The sequence below is a fragment of the Schistocerca nitens genome, chromosome 6 (assembly GCF_023898315.1).
Source record: "Schistocerca nitens isolate TAMUIC-IGC-003100 chromosome 6, iqSchNite1.1, whole genome shotgun sequence".
Taxonomy (NCBI): domain Eukaryota; kingdom Metazoa; phylum Arthropoda; class Insecta; order Orthoptera; family Acrididae; genus Schistocerca; species Schistocerca nitens.
The window spans coordinates 316,810,580-316,829,648 of NC_064619.1; positions in this window are offsets into that span (position 1 = coordinate 316,810,580).

A 19,069-nucleotide genomic window follows, 5' to 3' on the forward strand; every position below is an offset into this window, starting at 1 on the left:
AACCGATTCCTCCACAGGAAAACAGATCAGATATATTCTATACGACACTGTCGACGGCATGTGCGTCACATGACAGGAATATGTTGTCGACCCACCTAATTTGTACACTTGGCGAATGAGTAAAAAGATTCTTCTACGTTGCCCGATTTAGGTTTTCTTGTGGATGTGATAATCACTCCCAAAAGAGTGATGAAAACATAGGAGTTTGTCACATAAACTGAAAATAAAAAATTAAACTTTTCACTCGAGGGAATATTTGAACCAAGGACCTTTCATTCCGCAGCTGCTCACGTTACCACGAGACCACAGCGCTCCCGCGGTACCGCCTCCTTGATGTTGTATATCTTCCGATGAACTACTCAGTTTGTATATTTTGTTAATTTTTTCATAGTTCGACACAACTTCTTCCTGTTTTCTCAATTGATCTGTGTTCAGTTTTTCAAGGCCTATCCACTGTGCCAACTTATAACTAAATCTGAGGGGGGGTGCGATGGGGAGGTTCCCTTGTTAGAGCCATTTGAACAATTTTTTGAGGGTAAATGCATGAGGGAAAGTAGATTGCCGGATTGTCGTCAGGCACTTTCCGCCACGGTATGTCTGCAAACTGAAGAACGAGCAGGAGAGTTCCGACTCTCCCTACGTTACAAGGAGCAACTACATGGTGTTTCATATAATTATACAGAGCCTTCCGCAGCTATCCTTAGAAATCACTTACGCAAGAAACTCACTGGACAAAGTCTATGTAAATCTCTGCACATTGTTCTACGCTACTAGAGGGTAAATTGATTCTTGGTCATCCTGTGTGGCAGTTGTAGCGTTTTTCAGGAAAAGACGACTTCTCAAACCACGAGTGTTGCTCAGTTTTCAGTTCAGCATTCCCTGTCCAATTCTCTTAACTGAGTTGGCAAAAATAACTTCACTGAGCTTATGTTTATTAGTGGAGCTATTTTCAATTTATTAAGTGCTTACTTATTAACAGATATTATCTGTGCTATTATACAAAATACATTCCTGCTGTCTGTCACTGACAGCGTGTAGTAATGCCGTGTAACCATGCTGTAGTCACTTGTTGGTGAAATAATGATCGGTCAGAAAGCTACTACACGTCTCTCACCATTAACTGCGTTATAGTAGACTGCATAAGCCTCTTCCATTCAGGAATTTCTGGCGCTTCCTGAGGGGCTACACTGAGTGGACGCAATTACATTACATCCACAATATATCTTTAAAGGTGAGTGTCAATATATCTAGTGGCATGTGACTGACCATGTTCATTTTTAGTAATATGTAATCTGCTGTAATGCATTGCTTGACTGTAATATCTGAAGTTCCAATTCACCTAGGTGACCTACTTGCGTTGGACAGGGAGTGACTTTATGACTCTGCGCCTCTTCAGAGTTTGGGAGAGCTGCAACTGGGGTGATGCAATTGATACCCTTGATGCTGTGAAAAGTGTTCCAGCTACTTTTTGTGAAGACAATGAAATCGACACTGTCGACTACATTACACTTGGTACATGCTCTTCGGTGTGGTAGGCTCCTAACAGCTATTGAGCTCTTCTTACACAATATCTCACTTAACAACAGCAAATAACTACTAACTTAATAAATTTGAAATAACTGCACTTTATACACTGAAATGACAAAGGCCTTGGGATAGCTATGTGCACATATGCAGATGGCGGTAGTATCGCGTACACAAGGTACAAAAGGTCAGTGCATTGGCGCAGCTGTCATTTGTACTCAGGTGATTCATGTGAAAAGGTTTGCGACGTGATTATGGCCGCACAACGGAAATTAACAAACTTTGAACGAGTAACGGTAGTAGGAGCTAGAGGCTCGGGACGTTCCATTTCGGATATCGTTAGGGAATTCAATATTCCGAGATCCACAGTGTCAAGAGTGCGCTGAGATATAAAATTTCAGGCATTACCTCTCACCACGGACAACGCAGTGCCGTCGGCCTTCACTTAACGGCCGAGAGCAGCAGCGTTCCCGTACAGTTGTCAGTGCTAACTGGCTATGGGCAATGGCAGCAGACGACAGGCGCGAGTGTCTTTGCTAACACCACGGAATCACCTGCAGAGCCTTTCCATGGCTAGTTGCTATATCGGTTGGACTCTATACAACTGGAGGGAAGTGGATGGCCACAATCGGAAACCTACGTTCCGTTACGCCTCTACCTTCCAGCCGCCTCCCACTACTGCACCCCGTTACAAGCCCAGGACACAGTTCATCTCTTAATTCGGTTCTACTGCACTTTGATGTGGCTCACACGTCTATTGTTACAAACTTGTAGGTCCTCAGACTACCGGTTTCGACCAGCAAAGACCATTTTCAGATCCGTTTTATAAAAAGAACATGTTCTAATATACTGGAGCCATACTGGCATCGTCAAATGCTACATACAATATCAGCGCCAGCATCGTCATACGTATATAAATAATAATATATACAAGAGTCGTCTTATTAACAGCGCTACTTTTCAACACAAACAATGGCGCTGTTAACAAGATGACTCTAGAATATGCTATAATTTGTTCATGTGTGACGATGCTGACGCTAACATTAAAGGATGCCGATATTGCTGCAGTATATTAGGATATGTTTTGAATAAAACAGATCTGAAAACAGTCATTGCTGACCGAAAGCGATAGTCTGAGGACCTACAAGTTTGTGATTATAGACATGAAACAAAAGAAATTTATTCTACATTTTCGGGTCAGTGTTCCATTGACGACCATGTTGCAGCTTGTGGGACGAGTACGCTTAAAAATCTGCCCTTAAACCACACCATTCAACAATAAACATTAATCTTATAACAATAAAACAGTGTTTTTATAATCTGAATTTTCCCATTCCTTGCATAGCAGAAACTATTAGTTCCAGAGACACCTGAATAGAGCCTTTTTTTTTAGAAATTTTATGTAGTTTAAAAGGGTACTCGGGGACGTTTACAGTAGACGTCGCTGTTTTTGAGTTACTCAAGAAAAATATAAAAAAGTTACTTTTAAATTCCCCTCTCCCCATCAACACCCCCACCCCACGCTCACACCTCACCTTCAGGATTATTAGTACGTTGTTCAAGTCTTTTCCTCGTACCAGAGTACAAAAATTTGCGACTACATAAATTTTTCCCCTGATTTTCCGTAATTGCCAGGACTGACAGTTCCACGGGCATAGCGGTGCCGTTGTTGTCTACTCATTGTCACGTTGTCTCTTACTGAAGTGTGCGGGAGTGTAAGGCTTAGGCGTGCTCCTTAATACGGATGCTGAGTGTAGGATCTTAGTAGCTCTGATACGGAATACGTCTGACTCAAGGAAGCAGAAGGTCTCTAACGAAGTTGTAGTTAGTGAGAGTGTTAAGAATGTAAGACGGAAATTGTGTAATGCGAATATACAATCACAAATTTGCTCGCTAAGAGGAAGAGAAAGGTCTGTAAACAGTTGGGCGCTGTAGTCCACACTTCAGAATTAAAGCACGCCAAGTTCGTACAAAGCAAACAAAATGATTGTATTAATGTCCAATAAATTTACAGCAGTCTCCGAATTTTTTTAAGAGCTATGAGCGCTTGATCAGTAGAAGATATACACTGAAGAGCCAAAGAAACTGGTACAGCTGCCTAATATCGTGTCACGCAGAAGTACCGCAACACGAAGTGTCATGGACTCGACTAATGTCTCAAGTAGTGCTGGAGGGAATTGACACTATGAATCCTGCACGGCTGTCCATAAATCCGTAAGAGTACGAGGGGGTGGAGGTCTCTTCTCAACAGCACGTTGCAAGGCATCCCAGACATGCTGAATAATGTTCATGTCTGGGGAGTTGGGTGGCCAGCGGAAGTATTTAAATTCAGAAGAATGTTCCTGGAGCCACTCTGTAGCAATTCTTGACGTGTCTAGTGTCTCACTGAGCTGCTGGAATCGTCCAAGTCCGTTGGAAATCACTATGGACATGGATGGATGTGGATGATCAGACAGGATGTTTACATACTTGTCACCTGTCAGAGCCGTATCTAGACGTATCAGGTGTCCCATATCACTCCAACTGCACGCGCCCTACACCATTACAGAGCCCCCACCAGCCTGAACAGTCCCTTGCTGACGTGCAGGGCCCATGGATTCTTGAGGCTGCCTCCACACTCGTAGCTGACGTTGCGCTTATCTTTGTAACAGACCAAAATCTGAAAGTGCCTAAAATTATTTAAATTAACTGTAAAATAGATATTTTTAGTTATATCACGAATAATGAAGTACGCCAGTGTCCATAAGTTAAGGTATGGTCGGTAATCACGAAACAACGCGAGACAGAGTGTTAATGTGTGCAACAAAAGGTGCCTTGCAAACTCTGGGACACGTTGCATGTGACTCAGATACAATTAACACTGCTGCACTAGTAATGGTTCATGGGTGGCACGTACCCTCCACCAGCGGCACACACAACACCATTACGAGTCTTGAAGCATTGGCGTGGCAACTGCAGGTACCCAACAGTTGTCCATACTCTGGATTAGGCCGTCCAACCTCATAACAGGTAACACTTCACATTGCCGTGGAGCTACTCTCCCGACGTGAGCAACAGTCCAGTTGGGCCGTGCAGTCCTTGAGCCGATAATGGCACATGCAACTTCAATTAGATATCGAGGAAAAAGCTGGCTACTACAGACGTTATTTCTTCATTTAATTTATTCGTCATTTTCGCGTATATGCCCATCTCTGTCGTCGGGCTTCACCATCCATCACATGGGATCCAGATCTAAATGCACGACAAGGAAGTTCCACACGTCGTTCTCATACGTCATCCCCGTTTGCCGTAACTATCACTGTGTTCCTAAGAAACAAATGCTTTGGCGTTCTTACTACCATGGTATCATAAATTGCCCAGGCAATCCGACGGTGGACGGTTGACGAGAATCACTGTAACTCGACTTCGCTTTTTGTTGTACTGATTATCTCTCTTTTGTTGTGATTCACCATACTGCTGCTCTGGGGACAAATTTATGGATCGAATATTTTTAGTGAGGAATTTGACGTGAAAATGTGGCATTATAAGCAGTTGGAATGTGGTGTGAGTACAGGAATAGGGGAATAATGGTCAAACAAATGATAACAGTGGTTCTGTCACGTTTATTAGCAAATGGTCACAAGTTACAACTGAAAGGGGCCTGTTCTATTTGCCAAGTCGATTTTTCAAGAAGTCTTGGCCATAAATGTGAATGAAGTTGTGAATTTGATAAATGTACTCAGCCTCCATGGTATCGAAATAACCATATTCTTTGTAAGTCTGTTCCTGAGACCAAAGATCTTGCTCAGAGAGGTTACTTCTTTTGAAGAGAGTAGCAGGCAGTGTGCGTTAGACAGTCTGGCAATGTACTTGGTTTGAAAAGGATGAAAGTTGGCCTGCCGTGTAGTGGAAGCAGCATTATTTAAAAAGGATTATGTAATAACATGTTTTTTAGGAATATTGAAAGTACTGAGCAAATATTAATGGAAGAATTACAAAAAGTGTTACGATAATCCACTCTTTTCATATTTGTAGCTATGTAGTTTTTTATTGTTAGAACACTGCGTATGGATGGAGTTTAATGTATAAATATTCAAATTCAACGTATGGCTTCGTCTTATGATTAACACAAGTGTAAAGGAAAATAATTGTCTACAGGAAAATTCTTAAGAAACATTTTGCTAACTTGCCTAGTTGTGAGAACTTTATGAAAGAGTGTATTATTGTTATCGATTAATGAAGGATAGTTATACTTCGAGTCTTTGGTCTCACTTATCAGACGTTTTGTTCCTAATTTTTCGTTCTTTACCTTTATGTAGTTTTATTTCTGTACTCGCATAGCACATCGCGAGTTGTGTGCTGCAGAAGCATTTTTGTGAAAATTGGTGAGATACCGTCTTGTACTGCAAGTTGCTAGTATGGTAAATGAAATTTGAGTTTTTACAGTCTCATCATTAGCTTTATACCAACAGCTTGCAAAACAGAGGAGCGCTCTGTGAGCAGAGGTAGGACAACAAATTTAATTATCAAAGTTCATATCCACTGTAAGGTATAGTGATTGTCACACTGAATATTTCAGTTCAGGGGCTTAATACCAGTATAAGACCTCAGTAAAATGCCATCCTGTGAATTTTCGAGCAGTTTTATCAGAAAGTCGGATGCGTTACATTTTGCGTTCATTTGCTGTGTAATAACATCAACAGCTCTGCTACAGTGATTGTTTTCAAGACGAAGAAAGTCTAGCAATATTCAGCGTCAACATTTTAATGTGAGTCATTTGTTTGCAGTCAGACGGATTATGTAAATTTCATTGAAAACTGACTGCCTTCGCGCAAGCGAATTGTTTTATTTACTGGCTAGTCTGGATTTTGCATTGTGTAGCTTGAGTTTCACATATTACCGTTCAAAATTTCATTTTAACCCAGTTCTGCTGCCCTGCTCTGATATTTACGTATTTAGATGGCAAAATAAGTTTCATACATTTGTCAGATATCAACCTCAGACTTACGAGTAGAAGTTTAACATTAAATTTTCACAATATGTGTTCAGTAAGACGTCCTGACGCAGCAACATTCTGCATGCGAAACAAGGCATGGTCGATAGGTGCTTGCAGCACATCCGCTGTAATCAGAGCGATATATCGTCGTATGATAGCCTTCACTGGGTGCAGAATTCGTGGCATATGCCGCACGGTCGGCCATAGCTACAGCAGCATCAACAACAGCTGTGGGAATGGGCCACCTCTCTCTCTCCCTGATGCGCCACCTAATTCACCAGTTCCTTCAGTTTTCTTGATCATATTCGTTACACCATTTATAGACAACGGGGACTCTTCACACCTGTTTCTGTCGGTGATATTCCCGTAACGCAGCACTGCTATTGCTGCCGTTCTGATAATACAACTTTACAAGCAGTGCTCAGTCTTTCTTCTCATTATATCGGAATCCCAGACTCCTGAAAAGGGGGAGAGGTGACAAGAAATTCGCAAACTTACACCATACACTGTACAAACTGCCCGCTTCTGAATCAAATTTGAATGGGAAGAGTGACCCCAGGACATTATTCCATACGTCATAAGCGAATGAAAATCTGCAAGATAGACGAATTTTCGTGTTGGACTATCACATATTCTACATACTGTTCTAGTTATAAATATAGCGGCATTCAATTTTTGAAAAAGATCCTTAACATGGGTTTTCCATGATAGTTTAATGGTAGTGACACACCAAAATCACAACAGTAATCCGTTGTAGTTGTTACACATTTTATTACAATCAAAAGTATTATAAAATCACAATCACAATAATACAGGAGACTGCCTTACAAGGCCAGATCACTTGGACAAATAACAAATAAATTTCTTTAACCGAAACAAGACCCATAAAACTTTAAATTTGAATATGGCTAGGTAAATACGCTTAGGTAAAGCTTTACTTAAATAGTAAAAATGTACATACAACTCCCATCAGAACTCTCATTTCTTCCAATCATCTGAGGAACAGATTAAGGGTAAGAACATAGATCTTTTAAGGTTTGGCTAGCCAACCTTCCTAAACAAAACTATATACAAATGACTAAAACAATTAAGGAGGTGCTTTAATTTTGACCAAACCAATCTTCAAATTCACTTACTCAGTTGATTAATCAACAATATTGTTAGAATGATTACAACTAGAACATGACCATATGACAATACCCCTAAAATGAGGTTGCTTCAATATTGCGTGTGAATTAGCGATAGACGCGAGCAGACCAAGGATTCAAATCAATACGAGAGATCCACGAGACAGGAAATGACATAGAAATGTTCTCAACCTTGAACTGCCATTGAACTTCAGACGCTATAATTCTCCATCTGAAAGGAGGACTCACGCAACAGTGGCAGCATAACCCAAGATGTAAAGGAGAGGACAGCGTCTTAAATATCCCTTTGCCCCCGTGGTGCTCTGCTCCCAGTATGCTCGCGTCGACCGCTCCCAATTATCTGTAACACAACACACATCAACGGCAGACAATATTCTGAGACATAAACTACACAATCTTATATAGAGATCAGGTGATCAGTACAACTGAATATAAACAAATTAGCCTCAGTAAGTTACTTGGCCAATGCCAGCCCTTAAACTTTGATTAATAAGTTCGCAAAAATCATGCCCTAAAGTTAAGATGACAAGAATTATCTCGGCACACATTTTCACGCCAAACTACCAAATGAACTCCAAGGTAAAATAGGGGACGTATCTCGGCGTGTCTTGAAACGCCAGAGCCGGACTTACTCACTACTCGTTGCACTTCTAGCTACGTCTTAAACCACGCTCCATGTCGGTTGGTTGGGCGTCGCCACACATCCCGAGCTGCCGTCAAGATAGTTAGTCACGACACTGAGGTAAGTGAAAAACCACTAAAACAATTCCAAAGGATTTTTAGGGCACTGGCATATTCAATTAAGCAGCACGCGACCCATCGAAGGAACTCGGCGACTCCAATTCAATCGGCCGGTGTAGCTTACAACAGACTCGAAGGAGCTTGTCCTTCCGACCTCTAGGAAAACCAAATCACCATGAGCGATGGATCTGCCATCACGACTCAAGACGCCGTAGCCGCTGGCCCCGCTCCTTCGTTGTCCGACTCGTACTCTCGCCGTCCTGTCTACTTACACAGTCCCACGTGACTCTCGCTCACCGCCGATCCAGACACACTTCCCCTGCAGAGCGCACGCCCTGCCGTTAAATCCACGTTGCCAAAGACGAGCAGAAGACAAATGAGCATCGAAGTCGACTCAAAGATCAAAATGACGATCGATGGAAATTGTCTAACATCCTTTTTCTGGCACAATTACTTATAAAATTAATACTGAAGCCAAGACATGCAACTAATTTGTGATACGTTCTATAAAGTGCACCAAGAACTCTCTCTAGGTTGAACAGAAATCTCTGAAATCAGACTAGAGGGACCTTTAGATAACTACAATTAAAAGTTTAGTTTCATTAAATTCAACAGTTCCTGCACAATATTCAATGACCTATTCAGTGGAGCGCTTTGATGCATCAGTAGATTCACATGGAATATTGGTTCTCACATATATGACTCCTCCGCAAAGAGCTCCTTGAAATACACTCCTGGAAATGGAAAAAAGAACACATTGACACCGGTGTGTTAGACCCACCATACTTGCTCCGGACACTGCGAGAGGGCTGTACAAGCAATGATCACACGCACGGCACAGCGGACACACCAGGAACCGCGGTGTTGGCCGTCGAATGGCGCTAGCTGCGCAGCATTTGTGCACCGCCGCCGTCAGTGTCAGCCAGTTTGCCGTGGCATACGGAGCTCCATCGCAGTCTTTAACACTGGTAGCATGCCGCGACAGCGTGGACGTGAACCGTATGTGCAGTTGACGGACTTTGAGCGAGGGCATATTGTGGGCATGCGGGAGGCCGGGTGGACGTACCGCCGAATTGCTCAACACGTGGGGCGTGAGGTCTCCACAGTACATCGATGTTGTCGCCAGTGGTCGGCGGAAGGTGCACGTGCCCGTCGACCTGGGACCGGACCGCAGCGACGCACGGATGCACGCCAAGACCGTAGGATCCTACGCAGTGCCGTAGGGGACCGCACCGCCACTTCCCAGCAAATTAGGGACACTGTTGCTCCTGGGGTATCGGCGAGGACCATTCGCAACCGTCTCCATGAAGCTGGGCTACGGTCCCGCACACCGTTAGGCCGTCTTCCGCTCACGCCCCAACATCGTGCAGCCCGCCTCCAGTGGTGTCGCGACAGGCGTGAATGGAGGGACGAATGGAGACGTGTCGTCTTCAGCGATGAGAGTCGCTTCTGCCTTGGTGCCAATGATGGTCGTATGCGTGTTTGGCGCCGTGCAGGTGAGCGCCACAATCAGGACTGCATACGACCGAGGCACACAGGGCCAACACCCGGCATCATGGTGTGGGGAGCGATCTCCTACACTGGCCGTACACCACTGGTGATCGTCGAGGGGACACTGAATAGTGCACGGTACATCCAAACCGTCATCGAACCCATCGTTCTACCATTCCTAGACCGGCAAGGGAACTTGCTGTTCCAACAGGACAATGCACGTCCGCATGTATCCCGTGCCACCCAACGTGCTCTAGAAGGTGTAAGTCAACTACCCTGGCCAGCAAGATCTCCGGATCTGTCCCCCATTAAGCATGTTTGGGACTGGATGAAGCGTCGTCTCACGCGGTCTGCACGTCCAGCACGAACGCTGGTCCAACTGAGGCGCCAGGTGGAAATGGCATGGCAAGCCGTTCCACAGGACTACATCCAGCATCTCTACGATCGTCTCCATGGGAGAATAGCAGCCTGCATTGCTGCGAAAGGTGGATATACACTGTACTAGTGCCGACATTGTGCATGCTCTGTTGCCTGTGTCTATGTGTCTGTGGTTCTGTCAGTGTGATCATGTGATGTATCTGACCCCAGGAATGTGTCAATAAAGTTTCCCCTTCCTGGGACAATGAATTCACGGTGTTCTTATTTCAATTTCCAGGAGTGTATAACCAGACTATGTGTATCCTGGTACAGGAAGCCACTGAATTCTCACATTGTTTAATGCTATACCAATAATGTTCAAATGGTTCAAATGGCTCTGAGCACTATGGGACTTGACATCTGAGGTCATGAGTCCCCTAGAACTTAGAACTACTTAAACCTAACTAACCTAAGGACATCACACACATCCATGCCCGAGGCAGGAATCGAACCTGCGACCATCGCGCGGTTCAAGATTGAAGCTCCTAGAACCGCTCGGCCACTCTGGCCGGTACCAATAATGTCAGTAATGTTAATATCTGTAAGTTGTTCACTATCTTTATCTCTAATACCTCTTACATTCAGTGAAATATGCTCATTTATTCATTACTTAGATACGCTACGTTTCTTGAGGGGGTTCCTTTATCAGAGAGACTTCCTTGATGCAGGGATACCAATCGGTCGATTTCTAGTTAAAAAAAGGTGCAACTCTAACACCAAACACTGTGGGAACAACCATGAGTGATTCCCATATTTGCCTCCGTCATCAGTTACAATATTTGTGTTTTATGAAACATAATCGTACGTTGGTTCATGAGGTTGTGTTCGCAAACAGAATATTTGTCTAAATTTTGATAATTAATGTGGCGTCAGTGTTCTGCGCAGCGTTCTGAAATCGGTCGTATTGACTGACCAAGATAACTGCTACCAAATTCACACAATTTGTAAATTCCAGGAGGATTGAGACCAGGGTTCTCTCTTAATCTATATTTTTCTTGGTGGTTGGAAAATGGATTGAATAACGTGTATGCCGAAGACTCGACCTCGTATTTTTTGTAGCTCCGAAGGAAAAAGGAATTCTAAGAGCTGGTCATATTCCGGCAGTTGAGAGACTTTGTGATTTGTTTCTCAGAGATGGCTAACTTAATATCTCGCTATAACCATTGTTACGTAGATATCTGATCTCGGAATTCATGTGTACCTTGTCACAGACAGTTTTAGCTCTGTGTGTCACCGTCCTTAAAACTGCTGTCGTATAGGCTGCGTGAAGAAAGTTTTATCCACTGAGATAAAGGTCAGCATTAGCTGACTTCCAGTAAACAGTATCTTAACCGCCCATCTGATTTTCGTTCATGTCAAACTATGTTGTCACCTTGGAGTTTGCTACGAAACATTGACCAGTCAAAACATATAACATGTGAAAATAGATGGTGAGTTACAAACGACAATCTTAACAAGACATGGGACAGGGTGAAATAGTGTTCATTCCACATATGCTCAACGTGACGGATCTTTCTTTTAAAGTTAGTAACGTTAGGAAACTAGAATTTCCAGTTCTCGATCACTATAAATGAATCAGAGGGGCTGGTTATTAAGTATTGTGGGGTGTATTTGAGTTTATCACCTTTTTTTCAGGACGGAATTTCAGTTCTTCTTGCGTTTTTTTTATGTGAACGTAGAATAACCGTTGTCAGACGAAATCAAAGAAGTGTTCTGCTGATATTTTTAGGGGCACAAGCACAAGCAACAGCTAAACGACTGACGAGTTTGTTCGTGGCAGCACGAGTGTGAAATCAGAATTAAAGGCTGGTTTATTCCTCCTTTTTCTGAACTGGCTATGTTTGACAGAATTAAAGCCTAGCCATTATGTTTTGTCATCTTATTTTGTGATACATAGTTTTTTCAAAAATAATTTTATGTATTATTGTGGAAAATATTTATTGTAAAGCATAGCTCATCTATGTTTTACGTTCATCATTAGTTTGTTCATTTGTGAATAAGCGTTAAAGCTTAATCCTCAACTTGGAGCTCCCCTTGCCCCCTTTGCCCCCTTCCTCCTCTCGCCCCTCCTGCCTTCTTCCCATCCCATTCTAATCTTTTCATCCCATCTATCTCATCCAATTCCTTTCCGTACTGCTATCCTTTCTCTCCTCCCCTTTCCCTTACCCACGCTTCCCCTTCCACTGGTCTTTTCCTGGTAATTGTACTGACTGCTCAGATGCTATTGTTTGTATAATTACAGTTTATTTTTATGTTCTATATCTGCATGTGATCCTGCTGCTGTATGTCTATATGCACGACGTAAACTGATCCATTTTTAATTCAGAAGTGTAAGAAATATCTTTTAATGGCACATTTTAAAACTTTATTTAAACATTCATTTGCGTCTTATGATCATATTTGCCGTATTTGCCACAATTTTACTACGGAATGGCAACGCTACATAGGCTACAGCGTAGCAATGCTGCGTTGTAATTCCGTCATGATGCCTTATGTCGTGTAGATCTCACACTCTCTGGGTCTGTAAGTTAGACCTTAGTATTACATTGTATTTTGTGTGTGAGGTAAGCACACTTACAATACATGTATATGCCATATATGTTACGTAACCGTTTTGTACACTGCTTGTTTTTTTAAGATTGTGAATTGCTATGAAAACAACCTTTCTTGAAATAAAAGAACCATGACCGGAAGAGGGCACCACCTCTCCTAGGTTTTCCAGTAGCTTCCACCTTTACTCGTATCATTCGTTAATAAGCATTTATTGGGACCAACTGTTACGTGACCAATGGATTCCCAGCCCTGGAGAGTGAAATGAGACGTCAGGGCGACAGTAGATTTGTTTAATTAACATCTTCATTCTGGCCCTCAGCCGTAGAACATCAGGAACAGCTTGGAGGAGGCGTCCATTTGCCTCTCATGAGTAACAATAGACGTCTGGCGAGCGGGGCCGAGTGTGGTGCCGCCCGATCGCCACTGTCAGTGACATCCCTGGTTGTGACAGTGATGAAAGCGCGACTGCGCAGCTGACGATACCACGAAGGCGGCCGTGACACCCGTCCAGCGAGGGCCCGGCTCTCTGTTCTGGTGACAGCTGATCTGGCGATCCAGGGTAGGCTGTTCCATCCCGTGGTCGAACAGCAGACCCCCATACAGCATTCTGGGATGTCACTCTGGGTGTCGCTGGCTCGTAGTGTAGGCTGTGATACTCAGACGTGGCTATTTTAGTACACGAATGGCTGAGTACTTACACGCTCCAGACTATGTTCGTTTAGGGCTTAAGGCACGTACTTCAAACACTTCCATTGTGGTAAGTGAGAAAAGGCCTCCGTCCTTCCCTTAGCGTATTTTAGTGTCTGCTGTTGCTATATCGAGCCCAGCTGACTCTACTTCACCACGCCTGTCGGCCGTATTTCGCTTTGCAACGCGCAACAATCCAGTCTGCCTTCAGCTGGCTCTGTAGCAACCCACTTCCGTTTTGGCATACTTTTTGACCGAATATGGACGGTAGGTTACATTGGCCTCCTTTCTATAAAGACCGGGTCCGTCGGGTCCACAAAACCAATCTGTTTGTCATGGTTGCCTCTGCTTGGTGATCCCCTCTCGGAGATCCCAATAAGGGACTAATTTTGAATTTTCGCCAATGGATAGATCTTCAAGATACTTTTCCAATTACATCTGCTCAGGATACACATTGTTGTATGGAGTGGTTTCCATTGAATTCTGCATCCTCATGCTGTTGATTATTGCAGGTTGTTCCACATTTTAGGAGCAGTTTGCCATCCCAGGTGCACGAGGGTGCCCCAAAGATCTGTTCGTTCCTCCGCAATTTTTGACCCTTTATACTGGAAGTTTTCGACCAACGTTTCTGACATTTTAATTCAAAACTAGCTTAGTATCCAGTGTTGCCCAGATATGTATTTATTCCACTCTTCTATTAGCCCATCTCCTCTTTCGCCCTCTCTTTGTCCTTCTCCACCATCCACCTCACTGTCCACTTCGTCCACCCTCTCCCCCCCTCAACTTTCTGACCATCTCCTCCTGCCGTGCTCTCTGTCTGTTTCCACGTCCCTCTTCTCTCTCTGTCAATCTACTCCTCCACTGCTATGTCCATCTGTTCCTTGCCCCTCTGTGCATCCTCTCCCCCATCTAATTCCATTTCTACTCCCCCTCTCCTTGTTCATTTCCTGCTCTTACCTTTCTCTGTCCATTTCCTCTTCTCTCCTCCCTCTGTCCATTTCCCCGTCTCCTATTTCTGTCCCTCTACTATCTTTGCCTACCACCTCCTTCCCCCTCGTTGTCTATTCAGCTCCTCGTCGTCCCTTCTCTCTCCACATTCTCACATACACCCTCATATAAGGCTGATCGTTCCTACTATTCTGGCGTAACCAAAAGCGCCGGAATGAAGATGAAGAACGCAGGAGAAGAGAAGGCGGTGAGACGACGTCGGTCAATGGTGAGGTGATTAGGACCGCACCACAACACGAGCGCCCTCAAGCCGAAGAGAATGTAAGCGCCGCTCCTGCCAGCCTGGACCGCACAGTATTAGCACAGAACTAGCGGAGAGCCCTGCGACAGCAGTGACGTGTGATCCATATCAAATGCTTACATGAACCTTGTATACAGCAAAGGACTTTGACTATTTGCATATCGCCCATCGCTTGCTACGCCGCTGTAAATTCATAATTAGGTGTTGTCAGTCTGCTTAGTTGTAATAAAAACTATTAATATGACTTGCCTGAATTGTGGTATAGCATTGCGAGAGCGCAGTATCCTGTGGGGCACCCAATACGAGACGAGTCAGCGGGACTTCACGCTTACCCCTACCGTATCTACAGTATTTTCAAAGTGTAACTAATGTGTATACCAATTTGATTCAAATCGTTGCACGGGTTTAGGATAAGCTTTTTATCCGTGACTTTGCTCGCATATACATATGTCAAATACATTTCACACATATTTTACATATTTCATCGCGTATTAGTACACATATTTCACCTGTATGTGTAGCGAATTTCGCTCTGCACTGTCATTCACACGCTTCTCTATGTTTATGTCATATCTCCTGAAGTACATGCTGTACAATGATATAATTTTTCAGGTACATGCAGTGGTATATGTGCCTACTGTGGGCGAAATGCGTTGAGGATAGAGTTAATAATAAAGAGGTAATAAATTAAAACGTCATGTACGATGTTTTTTGCCAGTATCATATTTTTGTAACGTCGTTCAGTAGCAAATGTGGATTCGGTCTGCGAAAAGTTTTGCGAATAGAGTAGCAACGAAGTAATACACTACTGGCCATTAAAATTGCTACACCACGAAGATGACGTGCTACAGACGCGAAATTTAAACGACAGGAAGAAGATGCTGTGATATGCAATTTCTCATACACAAACAGCAGTTGAGGAGAAATGCGTTCCATCACGTTTCCGGCTTTGATAAAGGTCGGACTGTAGCCTATCGCGATTGCGGTTTATCGTATCGCGACATTGCTGTTAGCGTCGGTCGAGATCCAATGACTGATAGCAGAATATGGAATCGGTGGGTTCAGGAGGGTAATACGGAACGCCGTGCTGGATCCCAACGGCCTCGTATCACTACCAGTCGAGATGACAGGCATCTTATCTGCATGGCTGTAACGGATCCTGCAGCCACGTCTCGATCCCTGATGGGGAAGTTTGCAAGACAACAACCATCTGCACGAACAGTTCGACAACGTTTGCAGCAGCATGGACTATCAGCTCGGAGACCATGGCTGCGGTTACCCTTGACGCTGCATCACAGACAGGAGCGCCTGCGATGGTGTACTCAACGACGAACCTAGGTGCACGAATGGCAAAACGTCATTTTTTCGGATGAATCCAGGTTCTGTTTACAGCATCATGATGGTCGCATCCGTGTTCGTCGACATCACGGTGAACGCACATTGGAAGCGTGTATTCGTCATCGCCATACTGGCGTCTCACCCGGCGTGATGGTATGGGGTGCCCTTGGTTACACGTCTGGGTCACCTCATGTTCGCATTGACGGCACTTTGAACAGTGGACGTTACATTTCAGATGTGTTACGACCCGTGGCTCTACCCTTCATTCGATCCCTGAGAAACCCTACATTTCAGCAGGATAATGCACGACCGCATGTTGCAGGTCCTGTACAGGCCTTTCTGGACACAGAAAATGTTCGAATGCTGCCCTGGCCAGCACATTCTCGAGATCTCTCGCCAACTGAAAACGCTGATGACCTCGATGTTGAGCGCCCATAAACCCCAACACACACACACACACGCCAACTGAAAACGTCTGGTCAATGGTGGCCGAGCAACTGGCTCGTCACAATACGCCTGTCACTACTCTTGATGAACTGTGGTATCGCATTGAAGCTGTATGGGCTGCTGTACCTGTATACGCCATCCAAGCTCTGTTTGACTCAATGCCCAGGCTTATCAAGGCCGTTATTACGGCCAGAGGTGGTTGTTCTGGGTACTGATTTCTCAGGATCTATGCACCCAAATTGCGTGAAAATATAATCACATGTCAGTTCTAGTATAATATATTTGTCGAATGAATACGCGTTTATCATCTGCATTTCTTCTTGATGTAGCAATTTTAATGGCCAGTAGTGTAAATTTAAACGTCTTGTATGATGGGGTAGTTTTTCAGGCATTCAATCTTAATGACGTCATGCCTCCTGAACTAATTGTCGTACAATGGTGTAAGTTTTCTGGTACATTCACTGGTGTATGCGAATACCATCTGCAAAAAGTGCCACGAATACAGTCAGTAGTAAAGGAGTAATAAAATCAAACGTCATGCTCCATGTGGAAATTTTACTGCATGAACATCGAATAACTAGTAAGTGATAAACTTTTCTTTTATCATTTTGTGGGGGTCGTTAGCGAGAAAAATTTCCGTAAGCGTCTGAAATTATGTGCAAAGTTTGTTGCAATTCTCAAAGTGCTCGCATTCTCAGATACTGGATGATTAAAGTATGGCCACTCTCGCATCGCGGGTTATACTGCATTTTCACCCCCACTCCACACCTAACAAGGTGGGTGTTTCCAAGCCCACAGTGACTTTTCCGGACAGTAAATTATGTGTGTACAAATTATGTGTGCACGGGGCTAGGTCCGGCGAATACGGAGCATGGGGAACGACAGACCACCTCATAGTGGGTCACTCGTAAGGCCGTGTGTGCTGGAGCGTTGTCGTGATGCAGAAATCAGTCACCTGATCGCCAAAGCTTCGGGCGTTTCCTCCTCACATCCTCTTGCACACGCCTTAAAACATCCAAGTAAAAGTGCTGGTTAAGTCTGGGCAGGGGGTACGAATTCCCGATGCACAATTCCACGAACATAAAAAAAGACAATGATCATCGTCTTCACATTTGACTTCACTTGCCTTGCTTTTTTTGGTCTGGGAGAGTTGGGAGTCCTCCACTGGCTTGACGTTTGCTTGGTTTCTGGGTCATACACGTAACACCAACTCTCATCCCCTGTAATGACTTTGTTCAAGAAGTTTGGATCACGTGCAACCTCTGTTTAAAGTCCTCCTGACACACATTCATGTGGATGGTTTTTTGCTCCTGTGTGAGAAGGCGTGGAACCAATTTAGCAGCAACACGTCTCATGTGCAAATCCTCACTCAAAACCCGCTGGCACGAGCTCCAACTGATTCCTGTCTCTGCTGAAATTTGGTCGATCGTTTAGCGACGATCCTCGTTGATATTTTGTTCTCCTCATTTCGCGATATTGAAGGGCGTCCAGAACGAGCTTGATCTGTCCAGAACGAGCTTGATCTTCAACACACATCTCAACACGTTTAAAGCGTCCAAACCACTCTAAAACCTGTGTGCGGCTCATAGCGTCCACCTGGAAAGCTTCCTGAAGCATTTGGTGTGTCTCCGATGCAGTTTTTTTAAGCAGGAAACAAGATTTCATACACTCTTTGTTCTTCTAAAGTTGCCATAACGACGTCGCAGAGGTAACCCGCCAACAGTCTGAGAACACAATACCACACTTGCACGTTCAGCTCTACACTGACGCCGTCTGCACAGCTTTTTCATGAAGGTCTCTTCTGACACCATCTAGCTTGAGAACCCTGCACTACGTCGAGTGGCAGCACCCTCGGAGGTCGGTTTCTTTTGGGTCCCCCCTCGAATGGTTGAAATCGACCCTGTGGTTTAGGAGGAAAAGATGGGAAACATACACACAAACGTACATCCGCTTTTTTTTTAGTATGGATCTACATCTACATCCATACTCCGCAAGCCACCTGACTGTGTGTGGCGGAGGGTACCCTGAGTACCTCTATCGGTTCTCCCTTCTATTCCAGTCTATTGTCGGTATGCTTCTGTGTGGGCTCTAATCTCTCTGATTTTATCCTCATGGTCTCTTCAAGAGATATACGTAGGAGGGAGCAATATACTGCTTGACTCTTCGGTGAAGGTATGTTCTCGAAACTTTAACAAAATCCCGTACCGAGCTGTAGAGCGTCTCTCCCGCAGAGTCTTCCACTGGAGTTTATCTATCATCTCCGTAACGCTTTCGCGATTACTAAATGATCCTGTAACAAAGCGCGCTGCTCTCCGTTGGATCCTCTCTATCTCTTCTATCAACCCTATATGGTACGGATCCCACACTGTTGAGCAGTATTCAAAGCAGTGGGCGAACAAGCGTACTGTAACCTACTTCCTTTGTTTTCGGATTGCATTTCCTTAGGATTCTTCCAATGAATCTCAGTCTGGCATCTGCTTTACCGACGATCAACTTTAT